Source organism: Panthera onca, chromosome B2, assembly GCF_046562875.1.
Source record: "Panthera onca isolate mPanOnc1 chromosome B2, mPanOnc1 haplotype 2, whole genome shotgun sequence".
Taxonomy (NCBI): domain Eukaryota; kingdom Metazoa; phylum Chordata; class Mammalia; order Carnivora; family Felidae; genus Panthera; species Panthera onca.
In genome coordinates, this window is record NC_138343.1 from 134894330 (window position 1) to 134920915 (window position 26586).

At 46.8% G+C, this 26586-nt stretch overlaps 1 protein-coding gene across 2 annotated transcripts in view; it reads left to right on the forward strand.

The window, feature by feature from the left end:
• The first annotated feature begins 8347 nt into the window (after nt 1-8347).
• PLEKHG1 (pleckstrin homology and RhoGEF domain containing G1) overlaps nt 8348-26586 on the forward strand; it is a 229913-nt gene continuing 211674 nt past the window's right edge. For both annotated transcript variants that reach the window (XM_078447461.2, XM_078447462.2), the window contains exon 1: nt 8348-8587. The gene's annotated coding sequence lies outside the window, so the exon portion shown is untranslated. The remainder of the gene's footprint in view (nt 8588-26586) is intronic.

The following is a 26586-nucleotide window of genomic DNA, read 5'->3' on the forward strand; positions in this document are numbered from 1 at the left end:
TATCGTCCTCCTATTCTTCCAAAACAGCAGGCACACTATCAGCCTACTGATAACTTCCTTCATCGTTAAATTCTGTTTAAATTTCAGGTCTTCATATTTTCAAATATCAATGTTTCCCGATCAAAATAAATTCTTCCTTTTTTTTTTTCTAGAATTTCACAGGACTTAATTTTTTTTTTTTAATCTTGCATTTGTCTTACAGGATTGGGCTACGTTGAGCACTAGTTCGAAGTTCGTGGTTTAACTTATTATATATGTAATATGAAAACCCAGTCCTAGATCATTGTATCTCTGCTACCAGACATTTGAAACAACATTTTGCAGTTGACATGACAACAGCCTTGAAAGCCTGGTTTCATCGGAACCTTTCCTTCTAGAGTTTTTGCTTGCAATAAGGATGTTTTATTCTTCAGGAAACATTGCCTGCCACCATTTAAAATGGGAAGGAAAAAAAGCAATGACATTTTATCGACTGTCCCAAGTCTCTAAATTCGCCAACGGCTTCTGACGAGTTGTTATAGAGTCCTCAGTGATGGCCCTAGATCATTATTTCTAAGATGATAGTGCCTGAAAGAGCACTGCAAATTTACAGTCTCAAAGACCTTTCCCGGCGTAAAGGAGTAAGAATAATTATGGGGCTTTCCCCCTTTCTGCTGATCGCTTTGTTCTTCAGAATTATTCAGTTCCCCTTTTATTCTTTTCTACGGCGTGTGCATTCAGATCTTGAATGTAAGACTTCTTTCCTCGCAGGTAGTAGAGTTAGCCTAAAGATGTAAACAAAGGAGAACTGGATAATCACGAAACTCCATGTGAACGTAGCAGCGTAAAAAGTCTTCTTTGGGCTAAAAATCCTTTCCCCCCCAAATTTGTGTTGGTTCATGTACGGAGTCTCCCACGTGCTCTTCCTTCAATCCATATACGCTGCGTGGCACATAAGATCGAAACATCTTGCCTGGTTGACTGTAGAAGGGAGGGGACCCAGGGATCCTTGTGACTGGCAACATCGTGAAGTCTTTGCTCCTCTTGGGCACAACACTGCAGAGCCCCTGTATTTCAAGTGGTCTTTGGAGAACCATCTTTGCGCGGTCAAATCTTAATGTTACCATTTTTCATGTCTTCCTTTACAAGGGAGAGGTAGAGGAGGGGGAGAAAATTCACATCTTAGTCTTTATCAAAAAACTTGTAAATCTGAGATTGCCCCATCATGGCGGCAATAAGTTTTCACAATCCTGAATTCCCTGGGAAGAACTCAGATGGACATTCTAAGGCAATTCCACAGGATCTATACTTTTATTGACGCACCAATAAAATATACCTCAAATACGTAACTCCTTATTCCCTTGCATCTCCAAATTCCTGCTCTGTTTCTTACTTGTTATAAAACCTTGGCCGCGTTACCCAAGTCTCCAAGCCCTTATTTCCTGATAAGCTTCAATCAGGGCGCTAACAATCTTGTTCCAGCGCCATCAAAATTATCCTCAAGACAAAAGGGTTAAGATGGTCCAGAGAAAGTATTTTGCTCCAGTGGAGCCAATAATTTTCTCTTCATCCTAGACCCTCCCTTGTCACCTTCTGACTTGCAGGGAGGGCAGACTGGGAAGAGCTCAGGGTGGCATTTTCCCCCTTTCTTATCTCACCCCTACTTCAACAGTGTGCTGGTAAATGTTTAACAATGAGCTTCAGGGCAAGACAGGAGCTTCGGGACAAGGCGGAGGAGGGAGGTCTGATTTGCAGCATTTTCCAGTGTCCGTGATATAAATATTCCTACCTTGGCTGATTTCAGGCTACCGACTTGACATCCACTGGCTTACCAAATTCTGGAAATTGTGACAACCAGCTCTTGCAAACTAATAACAAGCCAAGGCCAACACGCCTGCTTCTTCCCATTCAGAAAATATAGTTTTAATAGTACCCATTCAATATCATGTGGGCTTTTTGAAGCTTCAGATCCATAATCTCTAATTCAAGATTTTAGGGGTTTTTTGGTGGGGAATTTTAGAAAGGCAACACAGTGCATATATCACATATTATGTAGTAGCCTTGGAGGCGTCTGGGACGGCACCCCAAAATCAAGCACCCTAATATTTCTGCAGTTAACTGAAAAATTCACACTCAATGGAATTAAAAGCAAAAACTACCCAAAGTCTCCAGCCGCTGAAGGTGAGGTTTTTCTTACAAAATGAGCTCAGGTCAGGACAGATGTCGGTACAAATGGTTTAGGAAAAACTTCCCATTTGCAGAGCTGTTGGATTTCAGAACTGAGGGGAAAAGACTTGGGGCTGTAGATGTTGACAGTATCTAATTGGGGCCCGTGTGTGCATTAGTCCATGAACTACTGTCTAGAAGTCATAGAAGTCATGACTCCTGGTCGCAAACTCATAGAAGGTGACCAGAATGATAATGGCTGATGTATGTAGAATCTCATCGTGTACCGACAAACCTCAGTGTCACGTGGCACTTAGGACAGGTTTGGGATCACAGACCTGGTTCCAAATTCTGGTGCTGCTTCTTACTGTTGTTGAACCGTTGACCACATCACCTGAGCTCTCTCTCAGCCCTGGTGTCCTCACTTATAAAATGAAGACAATACACTTAGCTGTGACGATTAAATAAGTCATGCAGAACACCTGATGTAGAGTTAGGACACGGTAGATATTCAGAATCCAGTAGAACTCACTGTTCTGTGTACTAACTTGTAAGGATTTGCTGTGTGTTATCAACATCAGGAAAGAGGAGACACAGAAGGAAGATGAACCAACATGCTTACAAGCCTCTGCCATCAGTTTATTGTTCAAACGTTTCATTAACTCAATTTTTCATGCTTAAAAATAGTCTCACTCCCCTCCCCTCCCCCACACACACATACTCATTTTGTCATTTCAGTTAGAGCATCCACGGCATTGAATCTTAGAGGAGAAAAGCATTTTCTCTCCATCCTTCCCCACGCAGTTGATTTCGTGTCTTTACGAAAGACGGAGGAGGAGACGGAGGAGGGAGGAAGGATCCTTCCTTTGATTCTTACCTGAAAGGTTATCCAAAGCAATGGACGTGAAAGGGAAGGTCCACAAGAAGATCCTGGCTTTAGGGAAGGTCTGTTTGGTGCAAAGGAGTGTTTAAGAAAAGTTGAATTTAGACGCCTTAAGCGTGTACCACACCCTCACAGCTCTGAGCTGCTGAACCAATTTTTTTACTGGCCTGGCCCCAGAAGGTATTTCAATTTGTGATGCCCATTCTAAATTTATTTAAGTTTATGTATTTATTTTTGAGGGAGAGAGAGAGAGAGAGATCACACAAGCAGGCAGAGAGAGGAAGAGAGAGAATCCCAAGCAGGCTCCACACTGTCAGTGCACAATCCGATGTGGGGCTCAAACTCACAAACCGTGAGATCGTGACCTGAGCCGAAGTCAAGAGTGGGATGGCTTAACCGACTGTGCCCCCCAGGCGCCCCTGGTGCCCAGTCTAAAGGCACTCCCCCCCACCAGCAGGCACTTAAGGAGCTGCTCTTGGTATTTATGATGGGAAACCTCTCGTGGTGCAGGACTGTCCTATCGTTGCAGGAAGTTTATCAACCCTGGCACCCTACCGCGGGTAGACCGCACCTCCCACGATAACCAAAAACACCCACCCCCCCAACACACACATTTCTAAATGACTCTGAGGGGTGTGGTACTACTCTTGCGGAGAACTTCTAAATATAATATTTTTGAGAGATACAGCTGTAAGCAGCTCCTCCCTCTACCACATCTGACCTAGAGAAAACAACTCAAAAAATACCTTAAAGTTTACAAGCTTCCACTCATGTACTGTTATAGACTTGAAAATAAGGCTAATTTTAAAGCAGAAGCATGAACTGTTCAGTATTGCTTCATTTCGTATAATACAATTAAGAGTGGTCTCTATCACAAAGATGTTCAGGCCATCTGCATGAAATAATATGGGATTAAGTGTAAACAAGATGATCAATATCAGTATTTATAAAGCATGTACATATACACTTTACTTTGCTGTATCAGTCAAAATTGAGAAAACGAAGGCAATTAGAGGAATAGATAAAATTATGATGCTGACTATGAGCTATTTACGGTTATTTTCACAGGTTTCTGTCATCCAGGCACATTTCTGTCGTCCTTGTTGCATTCGTTGGTGTCCCTTTACTCTCTCCCCACCCTGGCTGATATCTGGGGCCCAGCTCTTCTCCCGGGAACTTCTTTCCCAGCAGGAAGTTACACTTTTTAAGAAGATGTGTTCTAGTTCAATAATTGGCAGGATAATCCTTCACTATATCATCCTTTGATAGGTAATGAATTCACACTCGCACCACCTATGTTGATTATGTGTCTTTACGAAAGATGTAGGAGGACCCAGCTCAGCAAGGACATTTCTCATTTGTATCTTTCACTCTTTGAGGCTAGCACAGTTTCTTAATTTTTAAATCTCCTGGCTAATGTGAGACTTGAGAGAAAGGATCACCGGTAGCAACCAACGCAGACTCTGATTTCCACTCCTGGCTGGAGAGAATTTGAAGGCACACATCACCCTACCATGCACCTACCTCCACTCTTGGTTTTCTGTCTTCCCAACATGAGACCATCCCCTAAGTCCCTTCTCTGACTCTCATCTCTCTAAAATGGCCCGAATATTCTAGATCATTTTCTGAAAGCCTCCCAAAATCCAATTGGAAACTGAAATAGCTTTCATCAATCAATCAATCAATCAATCAATCAATCAATGATACCTATGTCTTTTCCTGAGGTGCTCCTATGATCCAATAGCCATGATGTTTCTGATCATGTGTGATCATAAATTCAGTGTAGCCATCATCGGCATCATAAAAGTTATCACCATACGTCATAAAATGAAAGCAAGGCGTGATCCAGCCTTTTAACTCTGTAAGCCTTGCAAACATTCACTCCCATATGGGGTTGGACTGGGTGACCCTGAAATGCGATCCTATTCAAGACTGTGTACGGATTGCACAGCTTTTCAGTAGAAACAGCTGAGTTAGTGGGACACACAGGAGAGCTGAAACTTGGTCCGTCACATATGGCTGTGTGGCCTTGACCGAATCACTGAAACTTCATGAATCTCTGTGACCTTGTGTGTAATTTAGCGATTATAGGATCTATCTTAGCAGGTCTGTATGAAGAATGTATGAGATGCTGTGGGAGACGATCAATGATCTCAAAAAGCAAAAACATTTCTTCGGCAGAAGTATATTTGGTAAACCCAATCTTATTTGAGAAGGGAAAGGTATGCTTTGAGGGATATGCCAGGCCGATGCTGGCTGTCCTTGGATCCTTCTGGCCCTTTTCCTGCCCGCTATCACAGGACTGGCCATGGGGCACCCTATAGGAGGAGCGTTCCAGGTTCCCTGTCAGCTGGGTTCAACCCACGTTGGATTGTGGGGTGAAGGAAGGGGGAAACCAGGGTCTCTGCCCCTCCCCACCTCCACAAGTATCTAAGGCAATGGCTATTTCTCTGGCTCTCAAAGACAGGTTCCATCTGTAACACCCCTTCTTCCTGCCCCTCCAGCCTGATGGCTTTCTGCTGTTGATAGTTTCTGGACTGTCTCATCATCTCTCCTTTTGGATTCTTGGTTCCTTCCATCACTGCAGAGTCAAGTCCTAGCATAAAATCTCTCTTTCATAAATACTTTAAATGGTTTCTGTTTCCCTTTTTTGACCTTGACTTATATTGGAATTAGTACTAAGAAGACCTCACCCAAAGAATTTTCCAGATACAAGAGATGCCTTTAGAAAGTCATTCGAGGGGCACCTGGGTGGCTCAGTTGGTTGAGCGTCGGACTCTTGGTTTCAGCTGAGGTCATGACCTCCTGGTGTGTGGGATCGAGCCCCATGTCTGGCTCTGTGCTGACAGTGTGGAGCCTGCTTGGGATCCTCTCTCTCCCTCTCTCTCCGCCCTTTCTCTGCTCAGGCTTACTCTCTGTCTCTCAAAATACATAAGTAGACATTTAAAAAAAGAGGGGGGGGCACCTGGGTGGCTCAGTCGGCTAGGCATCTGACTTTGACCCAGGTCATGATCTCACCGTTTGTAGGTTGGAGCCCCGCATGGGGCTCTGTGCTGACAGCTCAGAGCCTGGAACTTGCTTCGGATGCTGTGTCTCCCTCTCTGTCCCTCCCCTCCTCGCATGCTGTGTCTATCTCAAAAATAAATAAACATTAAAAAAAAAAAAAAGTCATTCCATTGGATTCTTTTCCTTGAAGGGGATTGTAGCGTATGACTAACACGGACTGCTACATAATAACATGTTCACCACTGTGGCTGTCGCTCTTTCTTTCATCCAGCGGGCCATCTGCTCACCCATGGAACTTTTTACATCTGTTGTGTCAGGAGCTGAGCAAAGCGCTGGGCACACACAGATAAACTAGATACACAGGGTCACAGCCCAGGTAATTTGGAGATCACTCTCCAATGATCTGAAGGGCGGAGTGCCTTTATTTGGGACTCGGGAATAACAGTGCAGATCAGGTGCCCAGTGCTGTACTTGGCACTCAGTATCAACGAAAGGGATTTCATGTTCCTGTTTCTACTTCCTACCTCCCACCTCTTACCTCATTAATGAGCCGAGGTGAAGCGAACAGTAACCATTCCACAGATAAAGAACCAAAGTTCAGAACTGTTATCTGCTTAAGGGTGAGCAGCTCGTAAGTGACAAGGGTCTGCAGCTGGCGACCAGATCACACTCCTTCTCTAAGTCACCTGTGCTAAGAAATGTGTGACTATGTGGCGTCAGGGACTCGAGTAGCAGAGAGAGCATTTAGCTAGGAATCAGGAAACCCTAGTTCTCCTCCCTTCTTCTCCAAGTTGTCCCCAACACCGCATCTGGTGCGCGCGCGCGCGCGCGCGCACACACACACACACACACACACACACACACACACACAACCAGTTAGCTTCTTTGAGCCCGAGGCCCCGAGTGTCAGGTGACACCAGCACCTACTTTACAGGAATGATAAAGACCATGGATGTGATGCTAGTTCACAAATGTGCTGCACACGTGTGATGTGTTCCTCCTCACTCCCACCCTAACGACATAGAGCCATGGGGTGATACACGTGGTTTTGTGTGACCTCCACCTACCGGAAAGGGTCCTGACGAAGCCGGGCCTCCATTTCCCGTCTGTGAACAGGACCTAGCACCTGTCCTGCCCACCCCGCGAGGTTATGTCGAGACCAACGCAAACAATGCGTTGAAGACGACAGCCATCTTGCAGTTTTAGTCCCGCTGCAAATCGTCCACGGTAATGTAGTCCAAGCATAAAACAGTCTCAGAGCTTTAGGTAACAGAAGTCAGTCGTGGAGACAAAATAAACTGCAAAACTGAACACAAACTGCACGTTGCAGGGAGAGAACTGTGACACCGTAGCCTTCCTTTCAAATCTTTACTGTGATCTCCGTAATCATGTACATGCATAAAAGTAGACAAAAGGGGGAAAGTCAACAACAATAACGGCTAACACTTATCCAGGCTTTACTACCCGGGCTTAGACTCCAAGCCTGTCTGGTGCATATCTTATTTAAATCACACACAGCAGCTCTTTGAGGTAAACACTACCGCTATGATCCCCATTTGACAGATGAGCGAACTGAGGCACGGAGAGGTTAGCTAATTTGCTCAAGGCCACACAGCTAGTCACTGGTAAAGCTGAAGGTCTGTAAACAAGTAATGTAAGAACGTATTCCTATAAATCAAGTAACCTAATAGAGTCAACAGGCAAACCATATGTCTGCCTGTGCCAGGATGGGTAAGTGTGAAGAAATCACTTGGGATGCCTTTAAGGGTCACCGTAGGCACCTTTGGCTGAAGTCAGAATTTTACTACACAGCCGGTGCCTTTAAACATTTATCTGGCTATTACAAAGGTTAGTCTTCTTTGCCTTTTTCACTTTTACTTTCTCTAAGCAAAGGTTATTTGGTACATTAACTTAGGTGATTAGGGTAATGATGCCTGAAACTCTGAGATCCCCTCTCTTGTTACATGCTAGTACCCCAAAGCTTCTGTGTAATAGTAGGATGTTGACTTAAAGAAAATTATTTCGGGTGTTCTCTTAAAGAAATCGTGTGGGAAATTATCACGTCCAGGAGAAAGCTGGACCCAAGGATCCCGGAAAATGAAGAAAAATGATGCGTCTGCGAAAACGGTAGCTGGGATTTAAAAAAAAAAAAAAAAAATCCCCCCCCCCCGGGGGGTTTGTAATTTGCGCTCTCTGGCAAGGCTCCAGTGACAAGTCCAAGGGCTTCGTCGCGCTCGTTGGCTCTCCGCCCCCCCCCCCCCCCCCCCCCCCCCCCCCGCCTCCCCACCTTGCTCGCCCCAGGCCGCGGGGAGGAGGGACGGAAGGTCCGCGGCGGGCGGCGGAGCCCGCATCCCGGCACTGGGAGGGGCGGGCCCGGGCGCGGCCGAGCCGGGGAGCGCGGCCGAGCGGCGGGGCCGAGCCGAGGAAGAGGAAGTGCGAGCCCGAGCGGCGGCGCAGGGAGCTCGGCCGGAGCCGGAGCCGCAGCCGCGCAGCCGCGCCGTCCCCGCCGACCTGCGAGCGCGGCTCCCCGGCGCGGGAGCCGCCCCCCGCCCGGTAAGCGCCGGCCTCGCCCCGCCACCCGGGGTCCCCTTGCAGGGATGGGGCGGCTCGTGGGGAGCCCCCGGGGGGGGGCGGGAAGGGGACGCGGGGACCCTCGGCCCGCGGGCACCCCAAGCCGCAGGTGGAGGCGGCCGGAGCGCGGCGCCCGGGGCCCCTCTGCCCCGGCGCGCTCCCTCCGGGGTAGGGGGGCGGACGGTGTCCCGGCGCGCGCCCCCGCCGCCGGGGACCCGGGACCCGCCGCTGCCCGCCGCCGCCTGGAGGGGGCGACCCGCCGCCGCCGCCGCCCGGGCTCTGGGCTCCCGGTCCCCGAGTCTCGACCGCCGGCCCCGCGCTCGCACCCTTCCGCCCGCTCCGAGAACGGGTTTCTGCGTGCACCCGGGCGTGTGACCAAACCCAGCCCCACAGCTCAAACGGGACCGTCCGAAAACGGGACACGACGGCCAGACGGCCGAAGCCGACTCCCCAACAGCCATCCCGGCGCCCCCCCCCCCCCCCCCGCGCCCCCAGGACCCGCGAACCGCGGTGGGAGTCGGAGGCCAGGGTGCTGAGTTTGGCTTAGGGGATCCCTGCCTTGGTAGGAACTAGGCTTGGTGTCCCGGCGCCCAAATATGCTCCCTTGGGGCGGCGGGGGTGGGGGGGGTGGGGGGGGGGAAGTTAAGGCACCTCCTCCGTCACGGGGGTAAATGGTAACACCTGGTCCGCTGGGACTCCGCCGGCGTTCCTGGCCTCGCGGGGGCTGCGGGTGATGCCCGAATCCCAGCCCCTCTTTGTGTCCTCTGTTGAGAATCTGGTTCCCAAACCAGAAGCCGAAGGAGGTTCTAAGGGGGAGAAGTTCAGCTGTTAAAAGTTTCTTTCCGTTCATCGGAAACAGTGCGGTGGGTGACTTTTTTAAGGGCGCCGGCGGAGCCCTGTTTCGTTAAGTGCTGGTCCTTAAACGCTCCCTTTGTAGCACCCTCGGGGGGCCATGGCTAGTGCACATGTTTTTGAAATCGCTGAGTGGGAGTCCCGTGGAAGACTGTTTCCAGCCTGCATCGCGGAAGACAATGTCGATCTGAGAGGGAGAGTTGGTGTGGGGGGCGGTGGGGGGGGGGGGGTCCAACGGATCGGATACAGAACCACCTTGTGTTTCGGATTTAAACCGGGAGGAGTCCAGCACGTTGACCCGAGGTCAAATTGGTCGTCTCACAGAATTCCAGGCCTAGATAGGTGGTGCAGTGCTATGAAAATAGTTATCAAGCGTTAAAGTTGCCTTCTTCTGGCTTGTCAGTTTCTGTAGTTGGCTTACTTTTATTAAAGAATTTATAGGCTTCGGACTCTAATTAGACGCTGTTAAGACATTTCCGAGGCCATCGCGTGGGGAATAAGAAAACTCTGTTCTGACTTGAGATCTGAGCACCGCCGTGTGCCCTTAGCTTCCCTCATTATAAAGCGATGTACATGAACCAGATCGTTCCTAAAGCTTCACATTCATCGCGCACCCAGTGATATTTATTTGCGTTACAATATTCAAGACTTAGACACAAAAGTGACGGCTTGACATTTGATCCTTTACCGTCTGGATTCCTAATTCTTCACTTTGCTTTCTATCCGATCTGAGGCCCCTGTCTAAGCCACCAAACCACCTGAAGAAATGTTGTGCCCAGAGTTTGTCCCGTCTTGCTGACCTCATCGTTAGTGGGTCGTCCACAGCCATCACTGCTTGACCTTGCCTTTCTCTCCCGCATCCGTTCTCCGAAGCTCCCCGTGGAGGCACAAAGTGAGAAACCGTTATCTAGCAGCCCCGTGCATGCCCTACACATGCTTGCCTTGATCAGTTTTCCCTGCTCATCTCCAGCTTCCCCTTGGGCACCACCAATTCCTTCGGTGACTTTGCTAGGGATGAAGCCACCAAGTACAAGCTTAACTATTTCCATGGGAGACCCGATCTGTACCTCGGAGAAGTTAAACAGACACTTTGCAAGAAACAATAGAAAGCAGCAACATAGTCTTTCAAAACCAAGAATAAACCAGCACTCTTTTGTTCTCCTGTGAGGATATGATTTTCAAGGGATTTCATTAAGATGTAATGGTTCGTAGTCGGACACGTACATGTGGGGAATGCTTGAGGACGACTGCGTCTTTTGAGCTCTTAGTAAACAAAAAGCAATTCCTGGGTCTATGCTCGGATGCTTCATGGCCGCAATCTGCTTCTTGTGGGCTGCTCCCCCCTCCCGCTTTCATGGCGGGTGGTTGGTCTTTCAAATAATTGTCATCTTTTAATCCTTCTGCAGGGATGGTTAGACGCCTGGAATATTAAAGCTAGGACGGATCCTGGACGATCTAGTTCAGACCCTACATCTTAAGGGTTTGGGAAGGTGCCAGTGGTGAAGAACAAGTTCTCTGGAATTAACTGACCTGTGAATGAAGTTCGCCTCTCTGCAGCTCATTAGCACTGAGACCTTGACCCCTCTAAGGAAATTGTTTAGACCTAGATTATTTTGGAATCAGGAGAACGTAACAATTATGGTTGGTCACTCTCTCTGGATTATCTCACCTTTGCTCATTTCTTCCTGCGTAAATTTAGGAAATAATGGCCCTTTCCTGTGGAGTCACACCGAGCACTGATGATTATTAATGAGATAATTCATTGTGAGTGCTTGGCACATTGTGTGCTTTAAAGATGATTATTTAGGGGGTGTCTGGGTGGCGTGATTGGCTGGCCGACTTCGGCTCAGGTCATGATCTCACAGTTTGTGGGTTGAGACCCGTGTCCAGCTCTGTGCTGACAGCTCGGGACTTAGAGCCTCCTTCAGATTCTGTGTCTCCCTCTCTCTCACGCTCTATCTCTCAAAAATAAAATAAACATTAAAAAAACTAAAGATGATTGTTGTTGATAAACCAAGTCCCAGGAGTGAGTGATTTTGCTGGAGGTTACATAGCTCTGGACTGGCACAAGTGTGATTTAGCCCAGGTTCACGTGTCTTTCTCCCAAATTTCACTACCTAGAAGTGATGGTGGTATAGGGACATATTTTTTCTTAATTTTTTTAATGTTTTTATTTATTTTTGAGACAGAGAGAGAGAGACAGAGCATGAGCAGGGGAGGGGCAGAGAGAGAGGGAGACACAGAATCCGAAGCAGGCTCCAGGCTCTGAGCTGTCAGCACAGAGCCCGACGCGGGGCTCGAACTCACGGAGTGTGAGATCAATACCCGAGCTCAAGTCAGACGCTCAACCGACTGAGTCAAGTCAGACGCTCAGCCACCCAGGCGCCCCAAGGCATATTTTTTTTTTTTTTATCAAGCGTAATGGTTCATTCTTTCAGAAAAAAAAAAAAATCACGTCTCTTTTGTCTTAGGAAAAACATGATGTCTAAAGCAAAATGGTCATGTAGTTAGCAGGGATGGAAATGGAAACATTTTCTAGACAAAGACTGTAAGCAACTTAGTACTTGTATGTGTTAGGCATCACTAATGCTTCGTCACAGCCTACATCAGTCTTGCTTAATAAAATGAAAAGTTGACCCCAGACCATTTGGGCAGCCAGAGCCGTGGGCTCTGTGCCCAGTAGAACTTGCCTGTAGAACCAGCTTTCAAGTAATTAAGAGATAACTACACGTCCAGCTTTTTATTGCTCATGCCGGTGAAAAGCGACAGATGTTTTAGCAAAGATAATAGAAGCATAGGCTAATCCTCCTGGTAAGGGAGCCCAGGTTTGTTATAGGCTAACTGAGCCACAGGTTATCCAGACGCTACAGAACAGCTTCAGATACGCCTGGGTGATTCCCATCCCAGTGATCAGGAGTTGACTGTGTATCTAGAATAGTCTTCGTGTTTGAGTCATGCTTTGCTGTCTTTTCAATCTGTATACACAAGGTTACTAACAAAAACATGTTTTTCTGAGGAGATATAAGCCAAGTAAAAATTTCCAAACCTAAACATCTTTTGGCAAATATTGAATTCCTCGGTGATGGAAGCTAAAGTATGAGGTAATCATGGATCCCCAAATCCAGAACCTTCTTCTTCCTTCCCCCCCGCCGTCCCATACGATCCTGGAGAAAAAAAGGAACGTGAAGGATGCCAGGCTAAATTTTGAAAAAAAGATTCCAGCTACACCGGCTTGATGTACTAACCCGATGGGAGGGGAGTCAGGGTTTTCACAGGTCTTCAATTAAGAAAGTTGTTTTCATAAGCTTTAATAACCAGGATGCTATCAAGCCCACAGAAGCTCCTTACCACCAGTATTAGGAAGGTAAAACCATTAACAGCAGTTGGCCAAAAGCTACGAGGCACGAAAGTGTAAGGAGGACATCTTTTTAACGTATCACAGTTGAAATTGGTGTGAATCCAGTAATCGCTAAAAATTTAGAATTCGCATAAGAGGAGTGACTACCTCAATAACTTATCGTCCCGTTAAATTGGCTTTAAGTCTTGAGGTGGTAAATAGATCTAGCTGTCTACGTGGGTAGTCACATTAGGCACTAACTAACGTGACTTGTGTCGGAATACAGATGGAGGCGAGTGATAAGAAGTTGTTCCAGGGGCTCCCGAGTGGCTCAGTCGGTTAAGCGTCCGACTTCAGCTCAGGTCACGATCTCACGGTTCGTGGGTTCGAGCCCCACATCTGGCTCTATGCTGACGGCTCAGAGCCTGGAGCCTGCTTCCGATTTCTGCGTCTCTCTCTCTCTCTTTCTGCCCCTCCCCTGCTTGCACTCTGTCTCTTTCTCTCTCTCTCAAAAATAAACATTAAAAAAAAATTTTTTTATAAAGAAGTTGTTCTAGATCGGGAGGTGGTACACATTTTCCTGTAAAGAGCCAGGTGGAAAGTATTTTCTGGTCCCTGTATGCCTATGCCATATATTCTTTGATGGAGAGGGTTGGGGGATGTTGTTTGGTTACCGTCCTTTGAAAATGTAAAAGCCAGTCTTTCCTTTTGTGGCATGTGGGTGGGACAGGCTGCGTGCTGGCTTTGACCCGTCCCAGTAGTTGGCCACCTCGGTCCCAAATGAAATAGGCTGTGTTTGTGCTGTCCTTCAGTGTTGTTGCAGAGACCCAGAATAACGAATTTAATAGGCTCTATCGAAGCTGACTCAATATAAACGGACTTATAATCAAGTCTGCTTTGTTGTGCCTTTTTCTAATTGTGCTCTATTTTCTTTTTACACTAGCCTTACAAGTCTCTGTTTGAGGTAGCCTTCAGTTCCCGTAGGAATGACAGTACCAAAGTCCAGTATTCTTCCTTGAGTTAGATGCTGAATGGGAAAGATGCTTGGCTGGGATGGAATAAAGCCCACGTTGAAATGGGTTATTGATGAAGATGATTAATGACATGAAAGGAAGTTCAGACCCCCGAGCATGGCACCCAAGGCCCTCGTACCTACTTTTCTTGTAGCCCCTCCCACGTGTACTCGACGTCCCTGTCAGTCACCTCGCAGAGCCCTGAGCGGGCTGTGCTGTCTCTCATTGATGGTGGAATCCTTCCATGCAAAGCTTAAATATCCATTACTTCCACAGGGCCTCTCCTCACCTTACCAGGCAGAGACTTGGACACCTGCGCTTATTGCCATGTTAACACAGGACCTTAACACGAAGCACTTGGAAGGACGGAGGAATGTGGTGATCCCGAGTAGACAAACAGTACTTTTCAAGGCTGAGGGGGAGTTTTATTTTTCTCTGTAGCTTCAGGGATCTTCCCACAGATCTTTGGACAGATCACAGAATCGGGTACAGAACTGTCTCCAGGCTTTGTATGTGATGCACGGAACAGCCTAGGGTCTGTGGGTCTGGTTTTTGAAGTCAGGATGCGCTGAGGACTAGTCCTGGCTTCTGCACTTAAGCTGCTCTCTGCCGTCCCATCTTTAAAGTACATGATAAGAACGACTTCGTAAATGCTAGGAATAAATGAGATTTGCCTCTGTAAAATATTCCGTTCAGAGTCTGACGTGTAGGAATGGATCAATAAGCGGTAACTTTCCTCCATTCCAGAGCTGTTTATTGAGAGGCTACCCTGTCTAGAATGATACCTGCTGCTTTTCTAGGCATAGGGGTGAACACAGAGATGTGGTCTCTGTAGAGACGTGATGACTGAGGGAGAAGACTCAGGGTGAAGGGTGGGCCACCTTAGATGGGCACTCCAGGAAACCTCTCAGAGAAGGCAACGTTTGAACTGTGACTTTAATGATATTGACGAGTTCCTGTCTCATCAAATCCGAGATACTTATGAAATACGCCATTTTTTAACGTTCCACTAAGAAAGGAGAAATTCTGTCAACGAAATTGACACCATCCCCTGTAATATACATCCGTAAGTTATGAAAAATGTACATCGTAACATCAAATGAAATTTATTGATATTTGTTGCTATATAAATGTGCATCGAATACACTCGTGCTCCTCTGTGGTTGCATACAAGATTGGGCGCCAATGGTTTACATTCTGAGTTTCTCTCTTCTGTTTCCTAGCTCTGAAAGACTGACTCAGATCTGCCAAAGATAAATTAAGAATACAGGAAATTAAAATATTGTGAGACAGTGTAGGACATTTGTGATCTAATGTGTTTTTTAAATAGTTTAAAACATCCACTTTGGTCATTTAAATGAACAAAGCATATCAGAGAATCCTGTCTGAGTGGAATTGACCTACACGTACCTTGGGTAGGAGTGAAGTCGAGCAGTTTCTGCATCTGGATAATTCCTTTTGGCAGCTGTCTGCAGGGATGTGTGAAACTTTAATGCACATAAATGCCTTTCTAGGGGGTAATGAAGGCATTAGCTGGAGTTTACGTTCTTCTGTTTTCTAGAGTTAATTTAACATAACTGCTCCTCTCCTCTGTCTCCCAAGGGGCCGATCATTGTTCTGACTGTGTACGTCCTTAATAATGAAGTGGAAGGGGCTCCATATAGAGTCAACCCCTTTCCTCCTCTGGAAAACCTCCGGCTTTTCACACTCCAAGGAATGTTCTCTTCCCACAGTTCCCCACCCTCCTCCCTGTTCAGAGGGTAACATACTGCTTAAGTCTTTGCTTTCTGACCACCCTCTAAATTCTGAACCTTCATCAAGTTTTTTTTTCTGTACCCAGTTTGGAGCCTCATTGTCTCTCCTTCTCCAGCTCTCCCCACCTGCCCAAGGTTCCTTTAACTCCTCAGTTTCTGGATGGATGACTCCATGAGAGTTTTGACAATACTCGGCTATTTCTAGCGGTCGTAAAGTGTCCTCCGTGAGGCTCGGGTTTTAATTTCAACATGGCGTGCAAATCCTTAGTGCACGCGGTGAGCACACCTTTCCTTAGACCTTCCTGGGGTCTGTTCCTTTGGGCCCCGCCCTCTCCCAGTGGTCGACTGAAGGCCCAGCAAAGTCCCCTTCCACACCGTGCCTGATAAGGGGGGAGGGGGGGTCCTCAGTGCTTGGCCAAGGAGGAGGTTTGTGCAGGAAGCCAAGTGCAGACCTGTTTCCCTTCCGGGGCCCCCTTCTTCCTCCCTCCACCTTCTCCTGTGACTGAAGCCCTCATGTTTTGGGAGGTCTTCAGAATCAATACCAACTCCAGCTGAAATATGAGTCTTTGCAAACAAGTAGATGCAAAGGGAAGGTCATTTGTAGGCATTCCAGGGATGCACCGTAACCACAGTCCAGCCTGAGGATGATTTAAGGCTGTTCCAACCTGGGACTAGAAGCTGGTGGGAGGGGGGGGGGGAGGGGGACATGAGGCCACGAGGAAGGGGTGGGGGCACTGAACCAAGGCCATCAGAGTTCAGCTTCCCGGGGCTGTGTGATGACACATGGTCCTCAAAGACTAGCATCTGTGCTTCTCTGATGTGCTGGGAGAGAGGGAAGACTAATCTGGAGCATAAATATACGATCCTGTGTTTGTTCCCTTTAAACTGTGTAAACCTGTTATTAGTTTAAGCATCTGTGTTGAGCTGAAACATTATCGCTGCCTCCAAGGAGGAGCTGGGAGCTGGTCTGAAACAGCTTACAGTTTAAATATTCAGGTGTCTCACACTTCTTACAATGTGACTCAACTGAACACCTGAATTATGAACCCCAAGAGTCAGACTCGGGAAGATAGGATTACCTAGTGGGGGACAGCAGAGCATACCGGAGGAGATGTAGCCTCTAAAAGTTGATGTTTTAAAAGAAAAACCTTCCCCGGGGACACCTGGGTGGCTTAGTCAGTCGAGCGTCTGACGCTTGATTTCGGCACAGGTCACCGTCTCGTGGGTCGTGAGTTCGAGCCCCGTAACGGGCTCTGCCCTGACAGCGCAGAGCCTGCTTGGGAATCTCTCTCTTCCCCTCTCTCTCTGCCCCTCTCCCCGCTTGCGCTCTCCCTCTCTCAAAATAAATGTTTAAAAAATGAAGGAAAAGCTTCCCTTACCTCATGCCTTTCCCATCATAGATCAGAACTTGTGGGGAGTTGCTGAGGAACGATGAGGGTGAGGCTGTAAGGGTGATGAAGTGATGGGAACTGGGCGCGTGGATGGGCTGCCTGGGATTGGCTCTATCCAGAAAAGCGCTTGGGGAACTATTTGGAGGCTTTTGGAATATAGCTATGGAGCAAAATCTTGGTGGTCTTGGCTTTTTTCCACCACTCTTCGCTGTGTATACCAGATAAATGCTTGTTTTCCCCTTCTCGCCTTGAACAGTCGTTTGGGTTAAGCTCTAAGGAATGCCATTTAATCACAATATTTAACGATATCTGATCTTGAAGCTAACATGCTAAGGGGAGTAATGTGAAAATAATGTGTCTGTGGCACATGGAACCCCGTACCCTGTCACCACAAGACGTTACTGCTAGCAACTTAGCATCCAGATGACTTCCAGAAAGTGTCCTTATTCGAAAGCACTCTTATCTTTCTTGTTCTGCCTTTCTCTTTAGAAGCGACCCCGCTAGGAAAGCAAACACTAGGAAGTTCTAAGAATTAAGTTGTCATGAGCCCCGCAATAGCAACACGCTTCAAAATCCAGAAGAGCCCTGAGGAACGAAAAGCGATTTGTTTCGCTCTATGCTCTGCCGTATCAAGCTGCGATAGCATCTACTCTAATACTATAGTTCAAGAAATTTCCAAATAGGGAGTTAAGCGGCGTTTGCTTTAACCTTCTTATATAAGGGACGGAGAGAGCACACGTCTGTGCCAGCAAAGACATAATAGCTAGCAACGGCTATCCTAATTGGGGTCACTAATAGGTACAATAAACACGCTTTGCAAATGTTCGGACGCTATCTACCCTACCCTTGAAAGAGAAGGTTCTTATTGGGCACTCCAGTATGCATAACAGATATGGCAAGCAAATGTCATACTTCCTTGCTCTCTTTGCTTACTTGTTGTGCTCCTAGTTCCAGCACTGTTTCTGTGGCATTAATTGGGGGGGGGGGGGGAATCGTATGCATGGCGAAGAGAAACTTGTTTTTCTAAGGTCTGAATCCTCAGACTTGAGATGTGGGAATAGCCTGGAATTGGGCAGTCTCTGTGTGTCATTTGGAAGTTATCTGAAAATGCCTTCTGTGATGGGGCTAAAACCAGATAACGAAGATGTCATGAGATTTCCATGTACCATGCATGGATAGTGCCTAGTAAATAAGTCCTTGCTAAATAGTGGCTCTCTTGGTACGTTCACTGGGTGTCACGCTTCAGTTTTATTCCTTGCTGCTAGACACAGGAACGACGAGCCCCCACGAAAACAACTCAAACAAAAGCCCATGGTAAAGAGAGAGGGAAGAAGAACACATTTTTCTGGGTCTGTGTTACCGTAGTGGAGACACGATATTCATTATACTTGAGCATCCCGATTAGAATTAGTGTATTCAACAAACATAATTTCCTGAATTCTGGGGATATGTGGAACAAAGCAGACCAAATCTGGAGTGAAGGGGAAACTCCCTGTAGTGAGTTCCCTAAAGAAAAGAAAATAGGGAAATGGGGTGGGGGTGGGGCTGGTTACATGGGGCCAAGGTTTAAATAATAAGTGACCCTGAAAAGGTCTGAGGGGAGAACATTCTATTCTAGGCAGAGGGGAAAAAAAAAAAAATAAGGGAGGAGGACCTGAGAGAGAAATAAGCTTGGTGAGTTCTAGGAAAAGAAAGGCAGGCTGTGTGTGTTAAATAGGGGAGCCACAGTGGGTGGGAGATGAGGCCGGAGAGGTAGGCAGGACCTGGATTGTGTAGACCTTTATAATATCAAAGGCCTTTCCCATGACTTAAAAGGGCAACGCAAAGCCACCGGAGGGTTCCAAGCAAGGGAGTGACATAATCTGATCGATGCCCTGTCATCACTCTGGCTGCTGTGCAGAGAAAGCACTTCGGTGGAAAGTTCTGGAAACAGGTACAACAGTTGGGACGCTATTGCAGTGGTACAGAGGATGCTAGCCGAGGAGGTGGCGGCAAGTGGGTTGATTCAGAACTGGAACTCTTCAGATGGTACAGCTCAAGGCGAAGGAATGTATGCGGATCGGGAAGGAGCGTGGCTACTGTTACTGTGTCGACCTACGTGCTTCCCAGTCTCCATCTTTCAGTTCCATCGCCCTTTCTTTTCTGGCTCCCCTAGGAGTGGCTGCTGCTCCCTGTGAAGCCACGACGGCTCAGCTCCCCTCCCCCTAAACTCCTTCGTAGCCAAATACCCCATCCTTCCAGCTGCTCAGCGTCCCGTTGGACCTCACTTGTAGTACGTACAGTGGGGTATTTTTGAAAACCATCTCGTTGGTCTGCCTTCCCTCGCACCACGCTGAGCTCCCTGAGAGCAAATATTTGAACAAAATAATCTGTCTTCTGCTGGTTGAAGTGAGCGTTAAGAAATCTGGGCAAAAATCTTAGTTTTCACAAATTCGTTTAAAAAAAGGAGGCTTCGAGTAGGTAGCTAAATACTTGAAGAAGAAGGCGGAGAAAGAAGGAGAGGGGGAGAAGGATGGAAAGGAGAAAAACTGAGAAGGAAGTGAAAGACGTGGAAAAGGAAGGGGAGGGAGACCCGCCGGAGAAACCCGGAGGGGCTCTGACTGAACACTTCACGAAGGCTTCTTTGGAAAGGCATTTGTGTTCTACTGATTTTCTGCAAGAGGCGTCCAGGAGCTGTTGGTTTGAAAGTTGCATGGGTCTGTAGAAAGCGTGGTGCTCTATGAATATGTATGTTCCTTGCCTGCCTTTCTCTGGCTTATAGAACACTTGGAAGCTCACCCGTGCTTATTCTGGAATAGAAACAACTCTCCGCGAAACTGGAGTGGCAAGAAGTCTCTCTCATGTTCCAGCAGTTGAGTGACCGCTGTGCGTTTCCAGACAGGAGATGAGCCCTATGCCAACTCTATAAACACACTTTCTAATGCATGGGGAGGGCACCTCAGGCCTGTTGCTAGGTCGTGAATCTCCTGGGGCATGGCGACTGTGTCCTCTTCATCCTCGAATTCCCAGCAGAGATCATAGTCGCTAGGTGCCATTGACCTTTAATTAACGATTGGAGTTTGGTCCAGTTCTCGATTTCCACTGTAAAGTGGAAATCGAGAAGTCTGACGTTCAGCGCTGATGTGTGGGTTTTGGACGAAAACCTTAATTTCAGTTTACCGACGTCGAGCTTAGGCACGTAAAAACAAGTTTCAGAAGCCTGGATGTGTTACTCTCATATTCAGAATTGAGCACTCTCCTTGGGAAAAAAAAAATGACTATGGCTAAGCCACATTGTTTAGTGTTGTTTTCAGTGGTGCAATGATTGTCCTCTTATTTGCAAATTGGACTTATTAAGACAGGTCTTCGAAGGCTCCCTTTGTGTTAAAAGGGAATGGATTCCGGTAGCCTAGTTTTAGTTACTAGGCCTGTTAGGAAATAACCAAATGAAATTTCTTTCAGAATAGTCTGATTTAAATTTTCTGGCTCAAGTAGTGAGGCCCTATTGTGTTTTAAAATAAATCAAGAGAAAGACTGTGCAGTCCGCCTGTCTGAGCCTCTCACTTATTCACATGCCTTCTGGGATTTATCTGTTGGCCTTTGCACAATTGATTCAAAGTCACCCACCCAGAACTGGGCTCCTAATCTCTCTTTCCAGACCCACCTCTAACTTCCTGGGATTGTTTTTTTCCCTCCTTTTCCAATTCTCAGTTAATAGCACCATAACCCACTGGTCCCAGCAAGCCATTTGCCTTCTCTCTCCTGCCTTGTCCAGTCAGTTCGCGATAACTTCCTAAATAGTTCTCAGCCCATATGCACTTATCCTTGCCCCTTTCTCATCCTTTTAGACACTTAGCTCTTGCCTAGACCATTAGAATTGTTGAGCCAGCACTGATATCTCTAGAACACAAATCTGACCGGTGAATACATTGTCAACGGGGCCTCTTCCAATGGCTTAACCCAAAGGAAGGATGGATGGTAGAACTTAAGGCACAGATAAAAGTCCTAGGTAGAGGGCCTTTAGTATTTCTCTGGTCACATTCCCCTGCTCCTATCTCAGCTTCAAGAGACGTACTGCGTGGGCTCCACCTTCCAAACATCCAGAATCCTGCTGCTGCCACTGGGTCCAATTCATTTGCCCTCTCTCGCTGGATTAGCGCCAATAAGTTTGGAACTCGTCTCCTTGCTTAGATGCACGCTGTCTAGTATGTCTTTTCTACACAACAGCCAGAGTGATCCTGGCCATAGGCTGGGGCGGGCTAATTCAGGCTCCCTCAGTGTTTCCCCGTCTCACTTGGAGTCGAAAGCGAATCTGTGGAACAGCCTCCAAGAACCTCCCCAGTTGGCACCCGCCCCACTCTTTCTCTCTGACCCCATCGCCTGCTCTTCCCCACATGCTCACTCTGTCTCAGTTCACTGGCCTCTTTGCAGTTCCCAGATAGACCAAACAAGCTCCAGCCTCGGAGTGTTTTCATGACCTCTGCCTGGAAAATTCTCCCCTGGGTATCAAAGCCTTACTGTCTCCCTTCTTGCAATTCCCTGCTCAGGTGTCTCCTTATCAAAGAATTCTTCCTCATCATGCTTTATAAAATAGGAACCCCCCTCACCTTGCAAGCCATATCCTTCTTACCCTACTTCATTTTTATTCATAGCATTTATCAACACATAACAAAGGAGATGTTTGTTTCTTGTCTGTTCTTCATGAGAAGAGAGTCTTTGTGTTGCTCTCGCCGTATTTCCAATGTTTAAAAACAGTGCCCAGCACAGAGAGAAGCTGACACTTTTTTTGAACAAATCAATTTCACCATTGCTATCTCTTGCCTCTAGTAAGGTAAGTTCTGGGCTGTCCGTTACTGTTAGACCACATTCTAGAGTGAGATCAGCCGCCTAAGGTGCTGTGGGTGGATGTGGGTGAGTGGATGGGTGAGTATTTAGGAAAAGACGGGGTGGAGAACCTGTTCTGTGATTCCACCCTCTTCCGTTCCTGTGCTCATCGGGCTTCTGAAGACATTTGCTCAGGAGGTCCCCCTGGGCCGCTTGCCTGCCAGGTCTGCCCTCTAGCCCCATCTTACCCAGAAAACCTTACTCTTGACGGCTCTCCCGTATCTGCCCTCCACTCCACTCAGGTTGCTTCTCCACACCCTGCCTCCCTCCTCCACGGTGCGCCCGGCCCCAAACAACCTCTCGCAGGTAGCAGACGCTCAGAACATCATCAAGTCACTGCTTGATATGTAGGTCTCCTCGTTTATCCTTCGTTATCCAAACGCTACCTACCCATCAAAATAGGCGGTGTGGTATGACGGTTACATGCTTAGGCTCTGGAACTAGGCTACCTGATTCCACTCCGGATTCCCCCACGTAAAGCTGGCATGACTTTGGACAAGCTGTCTGGCCTCCCTAGCCTAGGAGGCACCTTCTTCTCGGCGTCTCCCTCCTCCCTTTGTGGCTTCATTTTTCTGCATAGCACGTACATCTGTCTGACTGACGCGCTGTAAATTACTATGTATCCTTTTAAGCTCCTCAGGGAGGAGTCCCTCTTCTAATTAAAGAAATCTCCAAATAAACGCGAGTAGAGAAAATAGCATAACGCACCCCCATGTATTCATCTGCCAGATTGAACAACTGTAAACATTTTCACCAGTCGTGTTTCCCCTCGAACCTCCCTCCTCTGCTTTGGAGTAGTAAAAGCAAATCTCAGCTCTCATGTTAATTTCACTCATAAATATTTCAATCTGTATTTCCAGCTGATAAGCACACTCTTCCATCCTAAACGCCAATTCATTAATATGCCTACCTTAATTAATATCTGTTCTTATTCCGTCTAAATTTCCCTGTTGGAGCAGAGGTTTTTTTTTGGGTTTTTTTTTTTTTTTTTTTTTTTTTTTTTGCCTGATTTGTTGACTGTCACATCCCAAGTACATCATAGGCCCTGCAACATGTAACTGAATGAGTAGAGAAATTCTATCCTAAAATTTTATTTTTGAAAGACAACTCCATAAAAATGTTAGAAATGGTGATTGCGATCTTGGGCTAATGGCAGAAAGCCCCCCCCCGCCCCCGACTCATCGTGTAGTTGAGGCATAATTCTGTCTTATGTTTACATGTACCGGAGAACTGAGACTGGTGTCTTCGATGAGTTCTAACTTGGAAGAGGCCATTTTTGAACCTGCTGCTCTTGCCTCAGAGGATGTGAAATTCCATTTCTCGTCGCCTTGAGCAGGGAATAAAGATGGCCTGGTCCATACTTTCAGAGTTGAACGGACTGCCCTTGAATGTGAGCTGTGCTACCTCCTAGCTACTTCTTCTTCCAGAAAATGGGGAGGACAGTTGTAACTATGGCATCGGATTGTCATGAGCACATAATAATAGCAGATAAATTGTTGACACAGTGCTTGGCCTTTAGCAGCCGCTTAATGGACAGTTGAGATCTCCCCCTTGTCACCAAGCCACTGTTGTTGGAACAGTCTCCAAGGCAGGAGCTCCCAGGAGAGAGAAAGGCCAGCAAGGGTTGATCGGGGGCAGGGGACCACCGAAGGGAAGCTGGCCCTCGCCAGTGCTGCTTCCCCAGGACTTCCTCCCCTCCGCCCAGACTCTCTTTCGCCTTCTGTGGAGGTCAGCCCTTCAGGGTTTCTTACTTGTACTGTGATTTACTAGGGAATGGGAAAACAGTGTTGTCATTTTACTTCCGGGCAGTATACCGCCCCTTTGAGATTACTTCAAAGAGCTTTTACTACGAATAGTGAGATTTAAAGAAATCCTTTAAAGAAATCCACTGAGGGAACACTAGGGGAAAATAGTTGCATGAAAATCAGAGTTTGTGCTCTCTTGAATGAATGAACGACGAGGTTACACTCTAGATTCCTATCTAAGTAAGAATATTTTCAAGCACACTGGGCTCCCAAATGAATCTGGGGACATACTGGTCTTGTCAATAACATGTTGGCAAATCGGTTCTCAATGAGTTTAGATACAAAATGAGTTTCCTCTCCATCATTCATCTAATACATGCACATGCCTTCTCGATTTCATGATTTGAAGAAGTTGCCCTCTGTTTCCAAGTCTGCACCTTGCTCTGAGGTGGGTTAACTTGGTATCTGAGGTGAATCAGGCTTTGTATAAGCTACAACCCCCAAGCTCAATCTCTCTCTACGGCACATAGAGGTTCAAAAGCATTAGATCCAACTCTGATCACTTTACCAGAACACACACCGGTGCGCCCTCTCCTGCATTCCATATCTATGCCCCCGCCCCTCACACCAACCCCGAAGTACAATCCAGAATTCTCTGTTTGCTCTTGCTTGGCCAATTTGACCCTCTGAGAGCTGGCATCAGCTTGATTTCCTTCCTCCTCCGTTGCAATGCTCCCCCTTTCCAAATCCCAGTGGAAATTTTGTAATACTCCTGCATGTACTTAAATTCTCACAATGGGAAAAATATACAGATGTAAAGCCACATAGGCTAGAATTTTTTGTGAGAACAGTCAGAATGAAGAAGGATGACAGTGGGCAGAGTCTGCTGTGAGGAATACAGTGGAAATTCTACATAAGCCGTATGGAGCCTGGAAGGGGCAGGGCATCTGGGGAGCGGGCATGGGAGAAGGGTGAGGCAGTCCAAGAACCAAGGTAATGAGTATGAAGCTTTGCCTTCTGGTTATACCGAGAAATGGCAGACTCAAGACAGATAGATATGGTGGTGGAGGTGGCAATGGCAATGACACTGACGTTGACTGAGCACTTCCCAGCCCAGGCAGTGTTCTAGAGGCTTTGCGTACATTTACTAATTTCATGCCCGCAAGCACTTTGTGCACAACCATCCCCATTTTGCAGGTGAGGAAACTGAAGTTTAATACCGGTTAGATAGATCTCTTGTCCAAAGACACCCATTTAATCGATGGCAGCGCTGGGATCAGTGCCCAACGGACCAACTCCAGATCTCATGCACATGGTATGCTTGGTATATGGGTTGGGGTTGGATTCAACTGCCAGTTGGATTCAACTGCCAGTGGTATATGGGTTGGGGTTGGATTCAACTGCCAGAACTCACAGGTCGGAGTAGGTCCAAGGCCAATAGGTAGCTCTCTGCTCACAGGGACCCAAGCTCCTTCTCTCTTATTGCACTGAAAGATATCATCTTAAGTATGGGCAGCCATTTGTCTGGTTACAAGTGAGGATTGCTTTATTATAGAAGAGAAGAGTGGCTAGTTGGGGGACGACTCACATGCTAAGAGAAAAGGAAGGTGACATTGCAAGGTGTGGCATTCCAGAAGGAAGGAGCACGTATAGTCAGAGTCACTGAACTGTCCTGCTCGAGTGCCTTGCCAAACTGTGGCTTATGGTAGCTTCCAAACCACTTGATTGACAACTGAGGCGTCTTCTCTGAAAGCAAAAACCGTACCTAAAATATTTAAGATCTGGCGGGATGCCCCACTTAAGTACAAATAAACATTAGATGCTAGTGTTTGATTAACAACTGGGCATTTCCAACTAACGCTTCATTTTGGCAAGAGCTGTTTACTAAGAGTCAGAAGCAGTTTCTTCTGGAGAGGAAGCTTCTCAAGATGCTAGTCACCATAGGATGTCAGTCATTCATGGTGACATCAGGAAACACCTGAAAACCGATATGATCTGCTTGCTTCCATCGGTTTAATGTCTTGTGCAGACTTGCTTTTCTCTGAAAGAGGTGTGCTGATCAGACACTTGCTTGAAGGACTCCACGTGTGGAGTGAACTGATTAATCAAAGAAATGATTGCGGTTTCAATATCCTCATTCCACTGTGATAGGAAAAAAAGCCATTGGGAAATGCGGAAGCTGTAGAATTAAGACCTCCGTTGAGTGTGGGATGATTTCAACACGATTGAGAGGATTAGAAAGAACATCGAGAACTAGAATAGCAAAGATGTTTTTTGCCAAAATGAGGAATTTGAAGAAGGGCAGTTAAGTTGTGCATTTTCAGAAATGTAGATTCTGTGACTTTTCTTCTATTGCATATTCCCAGAGAATTACAGGAAATCCTCTGTAACAGGGTATCCTGAGTTGGAGGTTTGTTAAGTTAAAAAAAAAAAAAAAAAAAAGCACCACTCATTTGGTGGCAGGCTTCTGGTGAAGATTATAGAATCCATTTATGCTTCACTGAGTTTGAGGAACAACAATCGCTTTAATCACACTTGTTTTCACGGTGGCCCAGGGAAGAATTAAGAGACTTCCTTTCTAAAAAGTTTTTGCTAAGACAGCACTTTTCTTTTCCAGTTGAGTCAATGGGATTGTCTTCTATTGGCATTCCAAAATCAAACTTGATGCCCTAGTGAAATGTACAAGTAAATTGATGAGAAGGAATTAACCAGTTCATTACCAGTGTGGCAAAATAAACTTGGGCTTTAAAAGTTTTTAAACTACGCAAAGCTCTGGGACTTTTAAAAAAGGCTATTTGTTAATGTCATGAAGCCTTCTGCAGTGCAAAACTCTAAATCTGCTTGCCAAAGTTTCCTGTAGGACTCAATAAGGTTTTGGTCTAATAGAAGTGTTTATCTCTTTCCAAGCTGCCCAGGAGAGTTCAGAACGGTGATACTGATGGTAAGTGGGGAAGAAAGCCGCCTACTGGTGTGAGCGGGCTTATGAGGCGGAGTGCAGAGAGCTCACCAGGGTTTATAAATGCAAA